Source organism: Triturus cristatus, chromosome 3_1 (genome assembly GCF_964204655.1).
Source record: "Triturus cristatus chromosome 3_1, aTriCri1.1, whole genome shotgun sequence".
NCBI classification, from domain to species: Eukaryota; Metazoa; Chordata; class Amphibia; order Caudata; family Salamandridae; genus Triturus; species Triturus cristatus.
The window spans coordinates 548,585,292-548,608,895 of record NC_140583.1 but is presented as its reverse complement, the minus strand read 5'-3'; positions in this window follow the sequence as shown (position 1 = coordinate 548,608,895).

The following is a 23,604-nucleotide window of genomic DNA, read 5'->3' as shown; positions in this document are numbered from 1 at the left end:
TGCGGGCAAAGCCTACATGTCAAAACCTGAAATCTCCTTGCTAGGTCTGGCCAGTGTGTGATGTTTGTCTGGACATACACTCAAGGTGCAGTGAGCCAGTCATGGTGGGCATGTTTTCAGTATTACCTATGCAGCATGTGCCTCAAGTTCATGGATATGGTCCCTGCTTATCCCTATTTTCGGCAACGCTGTGTGGTGCAGATGCAGTGCTGGATTGTCCCCAGAGCCTGGCTCCTCTGTCAAAATCCATTTCATGTCATTTGCTATTGTGTCATGCTCTCCATAGTTTTTCAGTGGCATGGTGGGTCAACCAACTGTGTGTTGCAGGGCCTACATATGTACCTTGTATTGTAGATATTACTCATCTTTCTTTTCAGGCTATGCACTGTAACCTATGTAGATTGGACTCATGTGACATATGTATACAGGTGTATGATTAATTCCTGTCTCTTCACCTTGCCCACAGCATCGTTGGGGGACACGGATGGAGACATCAGCACAGACCGAGCGGAAGGACCGAGCACCAGTGCCAGCAGTGACATCTTGGCTGGCACATCGAGTGGAACTGAGGCGGAGGGGAGTGAGGCGGAGGACCTGTCCACTGCCACCACAGAATATGAAGCTGACGGGTCCGAGGCTGAGCTCTCCGAGTGGGCGGAGGCTGCACCACCAGCTGACAGCGGCACAACATCTCTCCTCGCCCCCTCCATTGCCATCAGCCGCCTCCCACTTGCTCGTGTCCCTTCCCAGCGTGCCCGGTTACCACATGTCTCCTTCCTGCCAGGCACCGCACCCCCTGCCCCTGTCTCCACTGCTGGCGCCAATGCCGAGTCTGTGGACATCGAGCGGCAGTTGCAGGTTGGTCAGGCTGCGATGCTTAATGTCCTCCATGGCCACAGCCAAGTGCTGAACAACATGGAGGCATACTTGGAGGGCATCGCAGGCTGACCAACGCAACTTGCTGAGGTCCATTGACTCGACACTGACTGCAGCAGTGGGTCTCCTGCAACGCTTCGTCCAACCCCCTACCCCTGACCCATCCACACTTCCCACTCCCATGCCTGTCCCACGTACACCCAGACGTCAGCATGCACCCACCACAACAGACACAGGCACCACACCAGCAGGGAAGGTCAAACGCACACCTCCAGGCATGCACACACAGGGTGAAGTAGGCACACCCACTGGGTCGGGGGGCAAACGTAAGACACGCAGCCAGAGTGGGAGTCCGCATTCTACAAAATCCACTCCCTCCAAATCCCCTCCCCTCAGCTTTCCTGGCCAAAAGTCGGATACAGGGTCAGTCCTGCCCAATCTGTCCATCAGCCCCAGTGTGGCACCACCCCGTAAGCGGTGGAGGCAGGACACCGGCAGGGGAGTTGAGTCCCCCCCCTGTCCACACCCTCCCCCAGTGGCGCTGCAACCCATCCATCCGACCCCCCCTCTCCTTGGGGCCTGTGGTTCCTTCGGGTGCAGGGGAGTCGCTGGAGGACCTTGCTAAGCGCCATCTTGACCTCCGCCTTTGGTGCTGCCCCACCCCCTGTGGTGGAGTCCTCCGTCCCTGCACCCACGACGCCTACCCTTCACCCTCATGTCCCTGCGGTGCCTGGTCCTTCCCCCCCACATGATGCCCCCCCTCTGGAACACAAAGGAGTCTGACTGTGCAGGCAAGCTAGGGGACACGCGTCCCACTGTGTCCCCCACCTGGATTTGAACTTTGGATTGCCCTATGGGCATTGTACATTTTGAACTTTCAAGGGACAAACAGATTTTTGGATGCTGAATAAAGCAATTTCTTTTTCCTTAGTACACTACTGTCTATCTGGTATTGCTGTTGGTGGACCTGCTCCATTATTTTTGGTGGTGATAATGTGTTGGGTGTGTGGGAATTGTAGTCTTGTGCTGGTCATAGGGTGGACCCTGGTATCTGTGTGCCATCACAAGCTGTTGGCTACATAACTTTGTTCATGTAAGCAGTTACTGCATGGTGACATCGTCCCAAGGTGTGTTCCTTCCTCTGTGTAACATGACATCTTCCCTGCAGGGTCATTCCAATATGTGGTGCTGAGCTGTGTCTACATTGGCTGGGTGTGTGACGGACTCGTTAGACTTTGGCCATGCATGCTGAGCGATGTCTCCACCTGCATCATTCGTGGCGTCCTTGGTGGTCACTGTACTTGTGTATGTAGACTGTTGACATGACTTCATGTGGACATGTTTTCTTTTCGGCCCTATGCATGTGTATACTCCCAGCCTCGCACACATGTGGTACATGTACTGCAGGATCTTTGTGCACCTGACTGACATTTGTGGGCATTGGATCTATGGGTACTCCACCCTTTTCTTTGCAGGGGCACTGTTGTGAGTGTTAGGCACCCCCCCTCCTGTGTCTGGGCACTGCTGGGAGGACTCTGCACCCACCCCTCTTATATCTGGGCACTGCTGGGAGTGTTAGGCACCCACCCCTCCTGTGTCTGGGCACTGCTGTAAGTGTTAGGCACCCACCCCTCTTGTGTCTGGGCACTGCTGGGAGGACTCTGCACCCACCCCTCTTATGTCTGGGCACTGCTGAGAGTGTTAGGCACCCACCCCTCCTGTGTCTGGGCACTGCTGGGAGGACTCTGCACACACCCCTCTTATGTCCGGGCACTGCTGGGAGGACTCTGCACACACCCCTCTTATGTCCGGGCACTGCTGGGAGGACTCTGCACCCAACCCTCCTATATCAGGATATGTACGCTTAGAACATACACGGGTGTGGGTTCGCTCCATGCATACGCGGGTGGGGGTACGGTCCGTACGTACACTGTTGGGGGGGGTACGCTTCATACATACGGGGTGGTGTTACGGTCCGTACGTACACTGTTGGGGTGGGGGGTACGCTCAGAGGCGCAACTAGAGCCAAATTTCGGGGGGGGCTGAGCAAAAATTTCGGGAGGGGCTGAACTTTAAGCAATAGGCAGAGTGGAGCTGCAGGGGCTCTTAGAAGGGGTGAAACAACAGCAAGGCCTCATTAGCATGCAAATGGTCTTTTAAAGACCTGTGAAGTGCTCGGGTGCGGCTGCTTTTTTGCCCGGGAAGGTGTCTCATCCCGGGCTGCCACACACGACGGGGGGGGCTGAAGCCCTGTGAGTCCAATGGGTGTTGCGCGCCTGGGTACGCTCCATACATACAGGGGTGGTGTTACGGTCCGTACGTACACTGTTGGGGTGGGGGGTATGCTCCATTCATACACGGGTGGGGGTATGCTCCGTACATACACTGGTGGGGTGGGGGTATGCTCCATTCATACACGGGTGGGGGTACGCTCCATTCATACACGGGTGGGGGTACGCTCTGTACATACACTGTTGGGGTGGGGGGTATGCTCCATACATACGGGGGTGGTGTGACGGTCCGTATGTACACTGTTGGGGTTGGGGGTACGCTCCATTCATACAAGGGTGGGGGTACGCTCCGTACATACACTGGTGGGGTGGGGGTACGCTCCATTCATACATGGGTGGGGGTACGCTCCATTCATACACGGGTGGGGGTACGCTCCGTACATACACTGGTGGGGTGGGGGTACGCTCCATTCATACACGGGTGGGGGTACGCTCCATTCATACACGGGTGGGGGTACGCTCCGTACGTACACTGTTGGGGGGGGGGGTACGCTCCATACATACGGGGGTGGTGTTACAGTCCGTACGTACACTGTTGGGGTGGGGGGTACGCTCCATGCATACGGGGGTGGTGTTATGGTCGGTACGTACACTGTTGGGGTGGGGGGTACGCTCCATGCATACGGGGTGGTGTTACGGTCCGTACGTACACTGTTGGGGTGGGGAGTACGCTCCATGCATACGGGGGTGGGGGTACGTTCCGTACGTACACTGTTGGGATGGGGGTACGCTCCATACATACGCGGGTGGGGGTACGGTCCGTACATATCCGTACCCACGCTGTGGAATGCTTGTGCGGGCCGTACCCAGGCCTTTGCCACGTGGGTAGGAGCCGTCCCGCCATTGTTGGGGTGACGTAGGTGTGGACGTGGTACGACTCGTACCCACGCTCTTAAGGCGTGGGTACGGGACGTACCTGTATTGTTGTGTTACCGGTTTGCGTCGTCAACCACTTTCGTTGTGTCAGACGCTGGCTTTGCTGGACACACCCCCATCCCCTCGTAGTGACTAGGGCCTGGGGGTCAGGTATGTCCAGGGCATGTGTGCTGTGTGACTTGGGTGGGGGTTTTGTGGCCTGCCCCTGCTCCTGCCCCCCACCCTTTCCCCCCTCCCTTTGTTGTTCTGACCTTCTGCGGCGTCTGCGTCGGAACCTGTAGAGGAGGTCGACTGCTATGAGGGCCGGGATTACACGTAGGTTCGGGTCCATGTCTGTCCGTCGCGTGCAGGTACTCCTTGTTCACGTAGTCCTGATTTCCCGGCAGTTTTTGGCTGCCGGAAGATATTCTCCGTGCGGGATGACGTCGGTGCGAATTGTACTTCCTGGTTCGTGAAAGGCAGGCTGCGTGTGTCCCAACGTCACGTCGGCACTTTCCCGGATCACATTTGTATGTATATTTTCGTCGGTCGGTGTTTTGTACGAATCGTACGGAAATAGAATTTCCGTGCGAATCGTACTTCCATGTTTGTATATTGTTCCGACCGGGTACGCGTCGGACGGAGAATATGCTCCGTCCGACGGTTCGTACCCGGTTTTTACAGGATCGTAATCGGCACCTCTATGATTACAGGGGCTCACAGAGTTACCGCACAGAGACAACCAAATGCAAGATTCCCCCAAACAATACTAATCAGATTTGCGGACGATCGAGTCAAGGAACAAATACTAAATATTGCAATTGCTCAGAAGGCTTTCTCTACCACAGAAATTACGTAATTCAGGATTTTTTCGGACATGTCAGTAACTACAGCATGGTGAAGAAAAGAGTTTGTTAAAATGATTGACTTGTTTAAGGGAAGGGGTGCTCAGGCCTCGATAGTACAACAATCCAAACTTAAAGTACTATCTAAAGGGCAATTTGATGTATTTACAGACATCCAGGAAGCTCAATCTATGTTAACGAACCTGCCTAATGGAAATAAGTGATTGACCGAGGTTTCCTAACAGGGAGAAATCTATTCACCTAGCCTTATAGTAAAAGTTCTTTAGGGCGGGAGGAGGAGGTGTGCCAGGGTCCCGAGTTTCGGATGAGGGAAGAAGAAGCTAGAATAGGATGCAACGTAATGGCATCCAGAGGTAGATGGGAGAAGATGGAACAGTGGGTAAATCTGTCTTCCAGGGTGGGCACGGGGAGTTTGCGGTGGGGGGTGAGGCAAAATAGAAAAGGATAGTTCAAACCCAAGTGCTTAAATATCCTCTGAGATAAAACAAATTAGGACATATTGGATGAATCATGTGATGACAAATGGAACTGAGAATAGAAAGTCTAGGGGAAAAAATGAGCTGCACTCGTCACTTTCTCTTATGCAGCAGCACTAGATGCACTTTAAAGTTTTCTGCACTTGTCACTTTCTCTTAAGCAGTAGCATTATATATACTTCTAATGCATTCAGCAGAAGCTTTGCCACTAGCCTAGCTATATTTGGAGTTTTTCTATGGGGTAAAATGTGTGTGTCACTTTTTGAGCTCTGGATGCACTTTAGATTTTATTAGGTTACTTTCTAGCAGCTAATATATTTAACTAGATGGATCAAAAGTATATTTTGCAGCAATACACATGACACTATTTGTGGGGAGGGGGAATTAATACTTGTTTACATAATAGTATTAGACAATTTAGTGCAGCTATTAACAAATAATGACAGGTAAAGATGTTCTGAGAGTAATCTCTATTAACACTAATGGCTGAACAACAAACGTAAGGCCCAGGCTATAGAAAGTTGGGTGAGAGCTCATAGCCCGGATATTATACTCAGGAAACCCATTTCAAGAACATAAGCAGCACGATTATGATTTTCCAACAATGGACCGGATATTATTTCGCACAGAAGGGGGTATGGATATATGTGGGTAAACAAGTATCATTCCAGGTGAAAGCCACTCAGACAGATCAAGGTGGAAGGTGGGCATTTGTTAACAGGAGATTTAATCAATCAAATTTATCATAGCAACAATCTATGCACCAGTTTTAGATAATCAGCTTCCCCTGCTACAGCACAAAAAGGCCCCAACTAATATCCCCCGGCAGGTCATTTTGGGTGGGGATTTAAACTTTCTCCAAGTTCCACTAATTGATTTCTCCACCAAAACTCGAAGACACAGTGAGCCATAAGTGGCTATAGCTCTTGCCAATTGCAAAAGGGATCTAGATCTAGTAAACCCATGGCATCTGCAGTATCCTAGGAAACAAGTTTTTAAATGTTTCTCGTCAAAATATAATACTGCTTCCAGAATAGACTTTGTTCTAGTATCACACGGACTGAGAATGATCGCTTACGATTACATTACATTCAAAATGCTTTTTCAGACCATGCGCTGATTAAAATGGATGTAACAGGGGTGGGGCTTGAAAGAAAACCCAGAAGATGGTATTTCAAGAAAATCAATTTAGAGAGCAAAGAATGGTGTAGAGAGGTAACTGATGAGATTTACAGCTTTTTTTTATAATACAGATACCGCCCAGACAGATATTGTCTGGGATGCCTTTAAGGCCGTATTCTGGGGCTTTATTACATCTATAGAAATCCAACAACAGAGAGGAAAACGGGCAAAAAGATGCAAGCTCGAAATCAATCAGGAGCAAACTGATAGAATATATTCTCAAATGAGGAACTTAGCTGCAAAACAGGAGTTCTCACATGCAAAATCAGATATGCAGGAATATTATTACACACAGGGCAATAGGGCCAGCACTGCTTATCTTCAGAGAGTACATGTGGAGACTATTAGCGTGGCAGGCTAAGGAAGGACAGGTTTGAAATAGGATTTTATCACTGAAAGACTCCAAAAGACAGATAACCAGCTCCCTAGAGTTTGGGAACACTTTTTTAAAACACAATGAGAACATTTAACAGATAGATCTACTAATAGTGGCTGACCAACAGGAGTTTTTTAGACAAACTTCCTATCCCATCTCTAAGCAGAGGGCAAAGCCAAATGGTAACATCTGAAATGTTCCCCTTAGGAACTAGACATAGTGGTAAACTCAATGGTCAATGGTAAATTAGCTGGGTAGGATGCCCTATCATTAGAAATATACAAGAAGTTTGCTCCAATTTTAAACATACAATTATTAAAGCTTGCCAATCACATATTAAAAGGTGGTGAACAACCGGCATCATTCCACATGGCCGTGGAAGTTAGTATTTAAAAGATAGACAATAACAGGAAAATGTCAATTCTTACAGGCCTATAATCCTGTTTAACATTGACTATAAACGTTTTACATAGCTGCTTGCTAATAGGCTAAATAAGATTGTGGGATCAACCATCCATCGTGACCAAAGTGGTTTTGTAGCAGGTAAACAGCTCTCCTCAAATACAAAGTTCTTAATAGAAACACTGGATTACTAGACCTAGAATAAAACAATGGCACAGGTGTTATTTTTAGACGCCGAGAAAGATTTCGACCTGGTGTCTTGGGAAAGCCGTTATTTAATTTTTGCTAGATTTGGATTTCCAGAAAAGATTATACAAATAGTGAAAGATGTAAACAAGGACGCCTCAGCATGAATAATCATTAACTCCAGGAATGTAGGTTACTGGAGAGTAAAGAGAGGCACAAGACAGGGGTGTCCTCTATCCCCAATACTTTTTGCCCTATTTATACAACCTCTGGCAATAGCTATCAGACAAAAAGTGCTACAAATAGCACGACTACAAGGTGTGCCTAATATAAAATTATATGCCGATGATATTGTGCTGTTTCTTAAACCCTGGGAGAGCATTCAAAAGGATTTTTTGCAATTTTTATGGAATTTCAGGTACTGGGTGGTTATAAAATAAATAATGTGAAAACGGAAACATTAATACCAGAAGTCCAGCCACTATATAACATTAGGCATAAGAGATACCTAGGTATATTCATGACTGAAAATGTTAATGAGCTATACATATTGGATTATGTTCCTTCAATACAAAAATTAAAATGTCTAATTGCAAAATGGAACCACCTCCCAATTTCAATATTTGGATGGGTAGCACTAATACGAATGTCGATTTTACCATTACTTAACTTTTTATTCTCAGAAGTCCCTTATGCACTACAAATGTCATTTTTAAAGAAATAGAAGGTTTTTTTTTTCATCCTTCATATGGGACAACAAAATGCTGAGATTAGCACTAGCGACTTTATGTAATCCAACTAAGGAAGGAGGGTTGGCCTTTCCCAATTTGAGGGAATATTACTATGCAAATGTTGTACACAACACATACATATTCTATACCCACCTTAATCCGCTTTGCAGAGAAACTTTCTTTATAATAAGAATCTTGAAGGAATATAAAACCTTAGACCCTATGAGGCTTATGAAAAATCCCAAAAAGGTATGTTATATGTTCTTCCAGTGGTTTTTAAAACAAAAAGCCTGATTGTTTAAGTATTATGAAATATGTCTGGAAAATGTATCCACCTCTACGTTGGAGAACAGCGGCTGATCCAATCTAATATTTTAGGGAAATGGGAGGAGAACAGATATAAATATGCAGAGATTTTGTTAGCATAGATACTTGAAAAAAGGTGCTGAGATAGAGTGTGGCCTGAGCCGTTTTAAGGATACACTTTAAATGGTCTGTTCTTCCAATTAAGCGCTTTTTAGAAAACATAGACACGATCACACTTTGTGTGAAATTAGAACTTAGGGGGTATTAGGATGACAGGCAGGCAGACTTTCGTCCACTCGCCACCCCGGCGGTGCTGGGACCATCCGTGAGATGTGCGGCGGTCCCGCACTACTAATTAGGATGCGACCGCCACCCTGGCAGTCACATTCCAAAATCTTGACATTGTGGCGGCTGCTGCTGTGAGCAGCATCCGCTGCAATGCCTGAATGGCATGTGTGCATTGCCATGCACAACGTGGCAGGCACCGCCCGGTGCCTGCCACCTTGCACATGGCAATGTAGGGGGGTACCATACATACTCCTCAAGTGCAGACCCCACCCCCCAACCCCCAGGGGCCTGCAATGGGCCTCCAAAGCTATTCCCCACCAGCCTTTCCATGGCAGCATCGCCACCATGGAAAGGCCTTTGCAAACACACATCCTAATATGGATGCCGGTGCCTGCTAGCCCTGCCATCATATTAAGGCCCCAGTCCGCCTGGCTGGCAAACGGAACGATTGCCAACCGTCAGAAAAGCGGCAGACGGACTTTCAGTCTACCGCGATACCCCCACCATAATAATGTGGCGGGGGTAAATCAAGTTGGGATGGCGGGTGGATCACCACCGCCAAGCCGGCGGTGGCGATCCGCCCGCCATCATAATAACCCCCTTAGTGATGCTCTTTTAGAAACATATATATGGAGATCAATAAGTAGTTGGCTGCAAATTCTTAATCAGCATAAGCTCAAGAAGGTGTACGAGAAAGCTTGAGATAAATGGCAAGCAAAAGAAGGCCTACAGATTTTAAGGGTGGTCTGGAACAGAACTAATAATTTCAACATGACACTACTTAGAGGTGCCAATTTTAGGAAAATGCAATTTTACACTAAATGGCTATTATATAGGACCCGTCCTTTTTGCACAGTATATATCCCCAGATAGAGGATGAATGATTTCGGTGCTCAGCAGAAAATGGGGGTACATGGACCCACATTGTCTGAGATTGTCCAAAGAAAAAACAATTCTGGGAAGAAATTGAGAAATATTGTAGACATAAGCTAGGCTCCATGATAACTATTGATAGATCCATTGCAATCCTTGTTTGTTCCCCAAACATAATTGTGGGTACTCCAAAAGCTAAAGGTCTATCTATGATGGCCCTAGTGGCGAGATCACTAATACTTCAAAACTGGCAAAGTGAGAACATACCTACCTTTCACTGCTGGGAGTCCAAATTGCATAAAGTCAGAGAATATCAGCCTCATGCATCAACAAAGACTTTTGCGATTCCTTAATAGCGATTTTTAAGGAATCGCAATTAAGGAATTGCAAAAGCCTATGCATGTTGGAATCGCTATAAAAATAGCGATTCCTTAAAATTCCTTAATTGCTAGTCGCAAATAGCGAGTAGCAATTAAGGAAAGCCGTCCCATTTATTCCTATGGGCCTCCAGGCCCATAGGAATGACTTGGAGATTGCATGAGCAAATTGCGAGTACCAGTAGGTACTCGCAAATTGCTCATGCAATTTCAAGGGTGCAAGGGTGTCCAAATGACACCCTATTGCACCCCTGAAATTGTTCTGTGCACAAATGTTGCACACACACATGCTCTAAGGGCATGTGTGTGCGCAACATGAAACTTTGAAAAATGCACAAAAGTGCATTTTTCAAAGTTATTGCAAATTACCATGAAGTTCAACTTCATGGTAATTTGCTCCCCCTATTAGCGAAATCGCTAATTTTTTAACTTTAATGCATTGCATTTAAGGAATCTCAATTTGGGATTCCTTAAATGCAATCGCAATTTAAGGAATCGCTATTTACTGATTTCTTAAATTCCGATTTTTGCATTTGGTTGATGCATTGGGATTCGGGTTTTTTTACTCGCTAACGGGTGATATTAGCGATTCGGTATTTTACCGACTGGATTTTGGCTTGATGCATGAGGCTGTATATGTCTTACGATCTCGCTCGTATGTAAAGTTTAAAAAAAAACACTGGAGGTCTATAGGAAGTTAGAAAATAGATAATCAAGATCAATTATACAGAGGTCACTATTTAATTTCGTTATCTGTAGCTTTTATGGGCAAATGTGCAATATGTGTTTTTAATCTCTTGTTTTACGTAATACCCTCTTTTATCAAATGGAGTACACTGTATTGATTAATCATGTAGGTTGTATGTTGGCCATCATGTGTCAATTGAAAATTGAAATTCATAAGCACTTTTGTATTATTACTGCATAATGAACTCACTATAAAAAATAATTTAAAAAGTTAAAAATGGTACGATGATGTGTTAGTGTCATGTTGCGAAGATCTAGGGGTAAGAAGATTGGGGACCTGTATGGGACTCTATTTTCATTTGAGGAGTTACAAGAGAAAAACAGTATTAATCAGAATTATTTTTTTTAAGGATTTAGAGAGGTATGTGATTTTCTCTGTAGGAAAGGCGGGGGCCAAGTGGCTTTACCAAAGTTGCCCTTCTGGAGGTGGTTGTGAGCAAGGAGAGCTGTTCAATCATTCGGATATATGGGGACCTGAGTTTGCTATCACAAGATGCTCTTGAGAAACACAGTGATTAATGGCAGCTGAAATTGAACTTAACCAGCAAGAGTTTTTATGAATATTTGAGCTTGGCCATACCCTTTTGTGTTCAGCTGGGCTACAGCTGGGCTACAGGCTCAACAATATAACACACTATTTGATCTCTATCATACACCAGACATTGTCCTTGATGTCAAAGCCCAGAGGCGGACCTCATTCATGTGTTTTGCACTTGTCCACTATTAGATAATCTTAAGAGGAATTTTACTAAATGTATGGAGCATTCCTAGAATTTAAAGGTGACGCTGACCCCGAAACTATGTTGTTAGGCGTGTGCAATAAAGGGATTATTAGATCGCATATTCTTTTTTTGTATGTGGCCATGGCAGTGGCTCGAATCTGTATTTTATCAGCTTGGCTCGATCCGTTACCTCCTTTATTTCATCAATGGGTTACTCTGCTAGTGGCAAGATATATAATCTTGAAAAAGCGCTGTTTTCACGTAAAGGTTGGCGAGCCAGAAAAATGGGAAATTGTATCTGGGCACGGATACAGCAATGAAAACGAGATATGCAGCTAGGCCATTTGGGCTGATTACCTCCATGTAATAAGTGTGAGTGCATGACCACAGAGGGCTTCAAGCGCTGGGTACTCTTTAGATAAATTGGGAACTAAAAACATGGCATGTTCTTTGTCCAACAAAATGGGTGGAAAAGTGGAATGCACTGTTATAGCACTTTAGAGTTGGGAAGGGGTTGCTGTGAGTCACCAGGACCTGGGAGTTAATTTGGAAATGTAATCATGTAGGTTTTATGGAACACCACTCACCTCTATGCAAGGGAAATGAGAGACTTTTCTGCTCAAAAACAAATAATGTAAGTCAGGGCGTGAGTCATCAGTACTTGGAAGAGTGTTAGCAGGTGTGCTGGACTGAGAATCTCTTTGTGAAGGAATATGCTTGTTCTCCTTTCCTCTGTGTTTCCCCTGCAGCTCTTTCTTATTATGAAACTTGTGGAACCTTCACACAGACCTTCTGAAGGTTTTTGGGGGTTCTTTTCGCACTAGCTGCATTTTTTTCGACTACATGGCGATCAAGCAGTGCCCAATCGGCTGGTCTAACAGTGTGTGGGCTGATTTCTTTACTGTTTCTGGGCCTGTTTATCGTCTTCTCAGGAACATCTGAGCACGATCAGGGCCGGCAAGCTCACTACACGCTTGGTACAACACTATGGTGACCAGCAACATCACTTCAAATCTTTAAAATGGGTCATTTTGGAGAAAGTTTTTGGCGACATTGGCGAAATAGACAAAAGATTGGCTGTGAAGGAAGCTCGCTGGATCTACCCAGAGAAGGGGGATACTATCGGTCTTAATGACCAAATTGAGTGGAACAAAGTGAGCAGATAGGTGGTCATCTGTAATTCTAGTATAACATCATGCAAATATGACCCTACTACCTGTGTCAATCCCTGCCTTTTTATGTGTGGCATATCAAGTGTAGCCTAACACATAAAAGGTCTAGCCTTATTATCTGATGCGATTAATCTGTGGACTATGATTTCTCCTATATGGTCTCCTCTGGGCACTGAGGATAAGTCACTAGTGATTGTTAAGGCCGCCTTTTGTAATCTATTATGGTATCCCCGATGGCGTCTGTTAACCCGACAGTGAGCTGTGTGATTTGCTGTCAGGAGGATACTTGATGGATAGAAACTTGAGCTGACTACATTCTTTCGGACCCAACATACTGTTAAGATGGCTGCCCGTTTTTTCCATACTATGGTAGATATTGGGATTCATAAGGAATAGATCCTTAGCATGTGAGTTTTCAGCTCGATTAATGGGAGTGAGCTGGAAGGTCAAAATGCGTACCCTCGATGACCCTCCTGTACCTGGGAATTATCTTTTCAACAGGGTCTAAACTAGATGTAAATAGGACCTGACACAGTTCTAAGATGGCCGCCGCATTCCCTAAGACCACCTAGATATGAGACTGAGAACCATGGAGTCTCGCGAGATGGGGCTAGAGACGATTTGAAAACAGACGCAGGCGGGCTGTAACTCGTTCCAGTGCTGAGTTACCGCCTGGGTGTAAAGTTACAGGGTAAGCTGGGGTTGTACGAGACGCTGAAAGAATGCTGCCCGCATTTCGAGCGATGCGTGGATGTTTCGGTATGTAGAACTTGAGCTGATTGCGAGCATGGCACGAGTTGGAGGAATGCTTTTAAGCTAGGTCGGGGGCATAGGAATATCCAGTGATGAGTTGGGTCCCCTGCAGGCACAGGATATAAATGTGTGAATCATCGCCAGTGTGCGTGGTCGAGTGGAGCTTACAACCCGTTGGGTGAAGCATGCATGAGAGCCTTATGAGCAATAAATGACAATAAATGAATATCTATACAGGTGGATTTTCTTTGCATCACAATATGGTGTGTGATGACATGGATATCAGGGACCGTGCCCTGTTAGGTGTATATGATCGATATACTTTTTTCACAGACGCAGGCACTAACAACGGTCGTGCTTTGCAGAGCAGGAAGGCAAAAGTAAAGAGGTTAGAACGCCCCTGCGACTGGTTGGTGGCTGGTATGTGGGCCCATAGCTCCAACTAGGTAATGGATCTGAGTTCATAACCCTTACCATCTATGGGATGCACTGTGAATATATCTCCCGTTGAACTAATCAAGCTGTATGTTGTCTTTTTGTGTTTGTCAGTCCGTTTTAAAGGTGTGTGTCCAGAGAAGGTGATCCTTGACCCCTTCTTGCCCTGATGAATTTGCCACAAAATAACTGGCAATGAAACATGTTGGCCGTCATTACCAAGGTATGCAACATGCTGTGTTTTTAAACAGTGGGATAGACTCCTAACCAGAATAAACAAATATTTGAGAGTCAAAATACCCCCTTTTTTTATTGTCCTTGTTCGCACAGTTTGTGTGTTTTTGTTTTCACACTACACCGTCTTGTGTTATGTGTTTTTTCTCACTGGACACTGCACACTTTTCTTGAGAGATAGTTACCAATGATGAAATAGACGTGGGCAAGCTGGTGAGAACCAACCAGTAGCTCCTCTGGTGGTGCGCACGTGAGGTACTTTCTCTCTCTTTACACATTTTTTTACCTCTTTTTTTATGACTGAGGGTCTGTGTAGAGTTTATCAAATCTGTGGACTGACTTCACATTTCCTTTGTTTTCTCTTTCTTTACTGACTTACACATTTTTTAATTTTGTAGCATACTGGATGGGGCGATACTATATAATATAATGAGCGTTGGTGGTTTGTGATAAAGCACACTCCCTCCACCCATTCCAGAACAAAAATAAATGTCTGCTACTGGGTGCCAGTACTTTTCGTGTTGAAACTATCGTCTTCTGTGCCTGTTTTTACTTTTTATTTCCATAATATTGAAACAAATATTGCCTGCTGCAAGCAAAAATTCATGCATTTGCCCATATCTTGCCAAACGCTTTTATAGCAGGTCTTAACAAGTTCAAAACTGTTCCAATTTACGAACCGGGCCACTTCTCTTTAGCTATATGGGGCCATATGTATGAAAAACGTGTTTTGCGATTCTCAAATTGTGATTTTTAGCGAATCGCAATTAGAGAATTGCAAAATGCAATGTATGTAGGATTTTCTAAATATTTTGCGAATCCTACATATTCCTTATTTATACCTTCCCATTCATTCCTATGGGCTGGAAGGCCCATACTAATGAATGTAAAGGCATTCTCAATTTGCGATTCCCAATTAGAGAATCGCAAATTGAGAATGCGATTTCAAGGTTGCAAGGGTGTTAATAGGAGACCCTGTTGCACCCCTGAAATAAGCATGTGTGCACATGTGGCGCACATACATGCCCTAAGGGCACTTTGAAAAATGCAAAAAAATGCATTTTTCAAAGAAATCGAAAATTAACACCATCCTGAAGTTGGTGGTAATTTACGATTCCCTATGCCAAAATCGCACACCTTGGGTGCTTCCTACATTGCATTTAAGGAATCGCAATTTGGGATTCCTTAAATGCATTCGCAAAATAGGGAATCACACATTTTGTGATTCCTTATTTTGCGAGTGGGTTTTTGTGTGCTACATTGCACACTGCCTAACTTGTGATCCCAAACGCTGCAATTCTGCCAATTTCAGCATTTGCGATTGCAATTTGGCTTCATACATATGGCCCATGATTCGTTAATATGAACCACTTTTATTCCTCAGAACAATTTTGTGCCCCAGTCCCAGCCTGAAAATACAGGCTCCTAAAAGCTGTAAGGCAACACAAAGCTGTCATTAGGAAATGAACAATGCAAAGCCAGTATGGTCAAGGCAGATGTCATATTTAAAATACTAATTCAAATGTTTCACGAAGGAGCATTATAAAAAGACACACCTGCGCGCACCCTGAAATGATGGGGCTAGATTAACTTAAAAGTCAAAAGTGGTTTATGATTATTATCCTTAATGTAATTTACATTATTAATAATTGTTGTGACATATATCATGCAGTCCTGCACTTCTGCGTGAATTTGCCACTAGTTTAAACCTCTTCTACTTGTTAGTTTTGGGATGATAATAATACACCGATACACTCCTTTGACAAATACAATATTGGCATTGTATAACCTTTCATAGAAAGGGGATACACCTGCAGAATGGAAGCCCCTTTGAATGAAGATACTACTAAAGAAAAACTCCAGTAAAATCCCCATGCAAAAGCAAGTGAATCTTAAAAAAGAAGAAAAAAACATAAAAGAAAATATCACATATGAGAAAAAGTGAAAGCAGCATGGGCAGACATGAAACCATTTCCAAAGGTCACCGGGAGCTGGAGACTGTTGATAATAAAGTGTTATCCTACCGAAGGTCAGAATTTCTTCTTTTCCTCCCATTAGCAGACAAATCAGATGAAAACATTCTGAAGGCCAAGATAGATTTTATTACAAAGTAGGAGATGAGAATGAAGGGTTGACAACTATTAACTATGTCATCGGAGCAGATAATTGATCAATTAAACTTTTGAAATCAGGACAAAGTATAGGGCATATAGATGGCTATCAACCTTAAAGAGAGGTAATTAATTTTTTGTTAAGGAATCATGGCATTGCTTAGACAGTAATGACAGTATTTAACAAACATACATTAACATCTATATTTAAAAAAAAAACAAATGAAGACGTACGATTAAGAAAATTCAAGATCAGTGCAATTCTACTCGGGAATGTATTCACAGTTTTAGTCGAATGTAGAATCGCAGCTTTCTATAAATAAATTTGTATTACTTGCCAAATGATATTGCTGAACAATTACATTGTGGGAAGAGATTTGTCAAGTAATCACAGGAGCTTTTGGCAGGGAAAAAGACTTATGTAATGCAATGCTCCTCACACGGAATTGCATGTGCATTTGCGGATTTGTACCCATATATCAAAGAGAGAACTTCCATCAAATTGAGAACTTAGCTGATAAAAGTCATCAGAATAAAGAAAAATAGGTACAATTAAACCACCAACAGGTTGTTTATCTCTTAATCAAGTACTTCTATTCAAACCATTCATCAAAATCAGACTCAGCATTGAAACTAGACAATAGCAACGGTGCCATTTTTATTTTCCAATAAATGTTCTTAGCTGTTAAGGAAAATTGCATTTCTGTACATGAAGGACCAGTACAATAGAAGAATGTAAAATATACTCTTGTCAGTAAACATATACTTTTAAATTATTTTGGTCCGATTCACAATGGCAAACATGCACATGAATATTTACTCATGTCTATATTTACTTTTACACCTCAATGCATCTCTCCACTAATTTGGGGATGGGTCTTCTAAAACACAATTTACAAGTGTAAATTTACTATTAGTAACTCTTCTCATCCTTTTGCAGCTCTCAATCACCGAGGTGTAAGTCACTCTTAGCGCCAAGACCCCTCGGCATTCGCTGCGCTCTATAAATAACAATTCAAATCAAATCTATAGGAAAATTAAAATATAATATTCTTTAAAACGTATTTACATAATCTAATGTTTAAAATAGATTCTTTTGTGCAAAAATTGTGTCCTACGCTGATGACACCCAGTTGCAGTTCACGTGGAAGAACAACGAGCCCTGACCTGGCAAGTTAATTAGTACCTGCCTGTCAGCGGTATTGGCGTGGCTGCCCACGAATCAGCTAAAATGTAATGTGGGAAAGACAGATCTACTTTTCTTTGGCATGGATGCAGAAACGCCGCTTCAGTCCTTCTGGCCACCAGACACTCCCAGCCACATTATAAAAAATCAGGCTGTAAAATACTTGGGCTTTCAATTTGACAACCAACTGCTATTCCATACCCAGGTAAATTCAGTCGTGGGCACCTGTTTTACCTTCCTACGTCTCTTGCAGAAATTTCAGTTCTTTTTTTCTCTGGCTGCCAGACAACAGGCGACCCAAGCCATGATCGTATCTCGCCTTGACTATGGGAACGGTCTCTATTTGTGCACGCCCATGTACCTGTTGGACAGGCTTGAGCTGGTGCAGAATGCAGAGGCTTGAGCTATCTTTGAGCTGCCCCGTAAGGCTCACGTATAAAACCTTCTAAAGAATCTCCACTGGCTGCCAGTAAGGAAAAGAATCATATTTAAGACTTTACTTGTGACTCAGAAAGCCTTATACGGGATGGGCCCTGTCGGCTTTAAATATAGAATCTCGTTCTACGTCCCACCGAGAAATCCACGCTCTTCTAATCTCCTTCTGGCCAACACTCCGCTTATAAAAAAGGCCAGGGCAGGGGGTAAGGCCCTTTCCTTCCTTAGGCCATCCCACTGAATAAACTGCCCCTGACCCTCATAAGCAACAAGTCTACGCCACTGTTTCGAAAAAAGCTGAAAATGTGGCTTTTTCTCCAGCCCATAATTACCCTCTTTTGTTCCACTGTTATCTTTTGGCATCCAGCGCCAGGACACTCCTTGGAGAAGCAGTCGCGCTCTACAAATACCCCCACATATAGATGTAAACTGTAGTAAAATATCTATTATTAATTTGAAAATAAAATATGAATTTATGTTACATTAGCTGTAACAGAAGTCCTCTTCCTCAGGCCCACCCCCTTCAGCATGGGACAACACCTGTTGGCCCACTGCTCTCTGTAACCCCCCACCACCAAGGACCAAACCCGGAGCCTCAGCATCATACTCGAGTCCTCCCTCACCATGACCCAACAGATCAACACCGTCGCCTCCACCTGCTTCAACACCCTCTGCATCCTTCACAAGACCTTCAAACGGCTCGCCCCGAATCCAGAAAGACCGCAACCCACGCACTCATAACAAGCAGACTCGACTACGGAAACACCCTGTATGCTGGGAATCAACAAATCCCTGCTATGCAAACTCCAGAACATCGCGGCTAGACTCATCCTTGGCATCCCTTGACATGAACACATCACCCAACACCTGCAAGACCTCCACTGGCTCCCCATCAAGAAGAGATTAACCGTCAAGTTGCTCACTCACGCCTACAAATCCCTCCACAACACCAGACCCAAATACCTCAACAAAAGAGTCCCCTGCCATGTACCCAAGAGAAACCTCTGCTATGCCCACCTTGCCCTCACTGAAACCCCTGCGCATCCTCAGAGCAAGGGCGGGTGAAAGAGCCTTCTCCTACAATGCGGCAAAGACCTGGAATGAGTTGCAAATCAACATCAGATGCTCCCCTTCACACCTATAAGAAGAGCCTCAAGACCTGGCTCTTCGGCCAGTGCCTTGAGACCCTCACGGGTGAGTAGAGTGCTTCACTATTCCTTGATTGATTGATCCATTAGCTCCTTATATGAAATGTTCATTAAATAATAAGATAATTTACATACATTAGATCAATTATCTCATTTGAGAAGTCATCAGTGATGCATCAATGATGTGATTTAACATGGCACAAGGGCTGTATTATGTGAAGTCATACGCAGTGCATGGTGGGGTACCAGATTATATATGTATATATTTTTTTAATGTAACTTTTGATTTAAAGTGAATTCTACAACTAACTTTAATATCTCTTTAACCTTTGGTGTGTTCAGTGAAGTTTGCTGCGCGTTTATTACACAGAGCAGCATTCCACAAAAATTGGATAAACAGATGCCTGAGAGTTCCATGAACGAGCTGCTCCTGTACTGCTGGTGTACGATGCTCTGAGTTGGCTACACGTGAACATATGTGCAAACCTGTGTGCAGAAGTGTGTGCTTAATGAGTGGGAGAAATGTGCAGCTCTTCCTGGTATTTCCACACAGGCAGCCTGTTACAGAAGGGATACTTCATGAATTGCTGCTGACCTGGTACAGACTAACCCCGGGCCGAGCTTGAGTAGTAGTACACCACAGTATTTCACGCAGTTACTAGAAAACTCTGTGAAATTCTGCAGAGTTCTGTGGCTGGTGGAGTCACTCATTGCCCCCCATCCACCGGACCCCCTCTGCTAAACAGCAGCCCTCCCTCGTGATTAACCCCCACATTCCCTCCTGCTCCCCCTTCCGCTTCCGCTAAACCACCCCTCCCTCCCGGGTGGTAAGGACTGCTGGCCGGGAGACTTACCTTCTTCTTCCCAAATCGGTGTCCTGCCTGCTCCTGTTACTGTGGCTCCACTCGCCTTCCACTGCACTGCTCTGGTTCAATTAATTAACTGCAAGAACTGCAGTGCACATGGAGTAGTGTGTGAAGGCATGCCTAACCCTATCATGGGATTTGATTGGATTAGGCATGCCTTCAGACAGAACGCCATGTACAGTCCTGTCAATTAATTGAACTGGAGCAGCGCAAGGCAAGATGAGCCACAGCAGCAGGAGCAGGCAGGACACAGATTTGGGACTGGAGGAAGGTAAGTCTTACTGCGCTCTGCTGCGATTGCGAAGTTTTGGAGAACTTCGCACTCCAAATGGAGTGACCAGTTTAAAAACTCCACAAACTTCACTGGCAGAGTGGAGTTATCCCCCCAGCGTTAGTACAGATTTTATAAGTGACCATTTATAGTGTAACTCAAAAAGTATACTGTTCCATTGGATCACACTAGAAAACTCTCTTTGGAGCTCATGAAGAGTTACTGGGAGCATGCGCTCTGTGAGAAGTTGGCCTGGTATATGCTGTCCACTAATTAAAGTGGGCACCTTGTACCAGTCCAAACAACCCCTTATGGTGATTATTGAAAGCTATCCTAGTGGTAGCTATGGAGAGCAGCCTTCAGGCTAAGGAATGCAAAGCAGCTTGTTTTACCAGTCTATAATCTCTTGAATGACCAAATGAAAGGACAACCACACCAGGTATATATTCAAAATATATGTATTTAAGATAATGCACACCCCTCTAGTCTCTTTATGAGGCTGGAGTTCGAAGTACTTAAGTTACAAGTCAGTATTCAACAGTAAAAGCACAAATACACGTTTGGGCCCAAGGGGCGTACCAAACCATATACCAATAAAGTGGTATAAGAACCATGACTGAACTAGACACAATGAATGAATGAATGAATGAATGAATGATTTTATTTATAAAGCGCTACGTCCACTCCAAGGAGCATCTTGGCGCTATCAGACCGGAACAAAGGACAGAGCAGTAACAGAAGAGATAAGGAGACAGAAGAAAGTGTAAGTCCCTATGATTATCCTGATAGCAGGGAGAACACGGTACTATCATTGATGGAGAAAATCCACGTTTTTAAAAGCTTTCTGAAAAGACATTCTGATTGGGCTAGTCTCAACTGCGCCGGCAAGCTGTTCCAGGCCTTTGTACCCAGAACCGCTAAAGTTTTTCCACCTTTTGTTTTTAATCGATAACGGGGGACTGTCAGAAAGTGTCCAGATGATGAACGAAGGGAACGCCGTGTGGTATAAGGCTGAATTCGAGTCCTAAGATAAACTGTCCTAATGCTTTAGTGGTTTTATAGATGATAGTTAAGATTTTGAACAGAATTCTTTTATGTATGGGCAGCCAGTGTAGACGTTGAAGTCCTGAAGAAGAAGAAGCTCCCCTAGGCAGCCTAAGCACCAGCCTGGCTGCCGTGTTCTGGACCACTTGTAACTTTTTTATAATGGATTTATTTTCACCCGCATACAGGCTGTTGCAGTAGTCCAGGCGTGAAAGCACTAGCGCTACTGCAACCACATTCCTAGCATGAAGAGGCAATAGGTCCAGAAACTTTCTCAAAAACACATGCCTGCCACTGCTGATGCTTGACTGTGGAAAGATAAGGAATGATCGAATAAAATTCCTAAATTCCGAGCTGTGTCCGCGATGTTCGGTGGGGGAACCATATTTTCAGGCCACCACTGACTGGGCGAGAAAAGATTAGTTTTTCCAAACAACATAATCTCGGTTTTTTGGCTATTACATTTTAGATGATTCTCCTTCATCCAATTCATAACTGCCGTAAGGCAGTGATAGAATTTTTCCTCGGCACTGGTGGAATTTTTATCTAGGGTAAGGATGATCTGTGTATCGTCTGCATATGTAATAGCCTCGACCTCAAAGGTGTCGATCAGAGTGAGTAATGGGGTCATATATAGATTGAAAAGTGTGGGGCTTAGAGAGGAGCCCTGAGGGACCCCCGACAGACTCAGTTTTTCTTCCGACTTGTATTGGCCAAGGGTGACAATGCTACGTCTAATTCCTAAGAAAGATGTAAACCAGGATAATGCCTTGTTGGTAATGCCATTGATAGCCAATCTATCCAACAAGACAGCGTGGGAGATAGTGTCAAACGCTGCCGAAAGATCCAACAGAACCAGTACTGCATCCCTGCCTTGATCTAAAGCCAATTTAAATGTTTCTGATGTATGGAGCAGCACTGATTCTGTCGAATGGCCAGGTCTGAAACCAGATTGTTTAGGGTGGAGAATATTTTCTTTCCATAAGAATTCGTTCAATTGTTTGTTCGCCAGTTTTTCAGTCAACTTACTCAACCAGGGCAGCAATGAAATTGGTCGAAGATTAGAAAGTGTACTGGGATCAGCAACTTTCTTTTTTTGGAGAGGTTTTACTGCTGCAATTTTCCAGGTGTCAGGGACACTAGCGGACTCAAATGATGAATTGATTATCCTATTAATGACTGGATTGATGATATCTACTAGTGCCTGAAAAACTTTGGGGGGACAAGGATCAAACGGGGAACCCGATTTACAGGTAAGGATAGCCTGTTTTGATTGTTCCAAGCTGACTTCTTGAAAGCTGGAAAAATCTCCGGTAGACCCTAAGAATATAGATTCCTTCATCGAAGGGGTGGTAGCAGGGAAGTCTTTCCTCAGGTCCATAATTTTTTCTTCGAAGTACTTTGAGATTTTATCACATAACACTTGAGATGGTATCATTTCTTGTATCAGTATTTTAGATTTCGTGAATGATCATTTCCTGCTGACTCAATTTGGTTGGAGTAGAAAGTAGCTTTTTCCACTTTGATATTGTGATGGTATTGTTTAAGGGCATCTTTAAACAACCTGAAATCAGTCGATTTATAGCTTGTCCTCCAAATTCTTTCTTTTTTTCTGCAAATCATTTGCAATTCTTTTAAACCATAGAGCTTGCTTTTTGTTATTACTCCGTACCTTTCGAGGATACGTGAGAGGGGCTAAATTATCGGCCAGAGATGCCATCCATTCATTAAACCTGTCAGTGTCTATAGATGGAATACCTGAAAGAATGGGTTTTATTGTCTCTGCCTTAATTGAGAGCTCTGGATGTATGAGCATATTATTCCATTTCCGGATTTTCATAGAATCTTGTGAGTTCCAGAAAGTCACTGTTGGATCCTTATCAAATCTAATCTTAAATGAGATGTATTTATGGTCTGACCACGTGATTGTCATGGGAGGCTCTGCAATGAGGTTGGTCATGTTAGTGCAGATACCATCCAGGATGTGCCCAGCGGTATGAGTGGGGATCTCAATTATTTGCTTTAGACCTACCGTACTAATTATCTCATAAAACTGTCTAGTATAGAGATTATCATGAGAGTCTAAGTGGATATTTAAGTCGCCCAAAAGGGTAAAATTGGAATATCTAATTACTAGGGGGCCAATACTGTCTCCTAATGTATCTATAAAATTCTGTGGAGGTCCTGGTGGTCTGTAAATGAGAACTCCTGTAAACGTAGTGCTGCTGTTTAGTTGAAAGCAGAACTGAAGACTCTCTGCCCCATCAAAGGCCAGAGCGTCTGTATTTTTTAGTATCAGGTGTTGCTTATATATGATTGCAAGACCCCCCCCCCCTTTTTTCGCCTCTTTCATGTCTAGTCAGGGTATAACCCTGTGGTAATGCCAGTACAATAT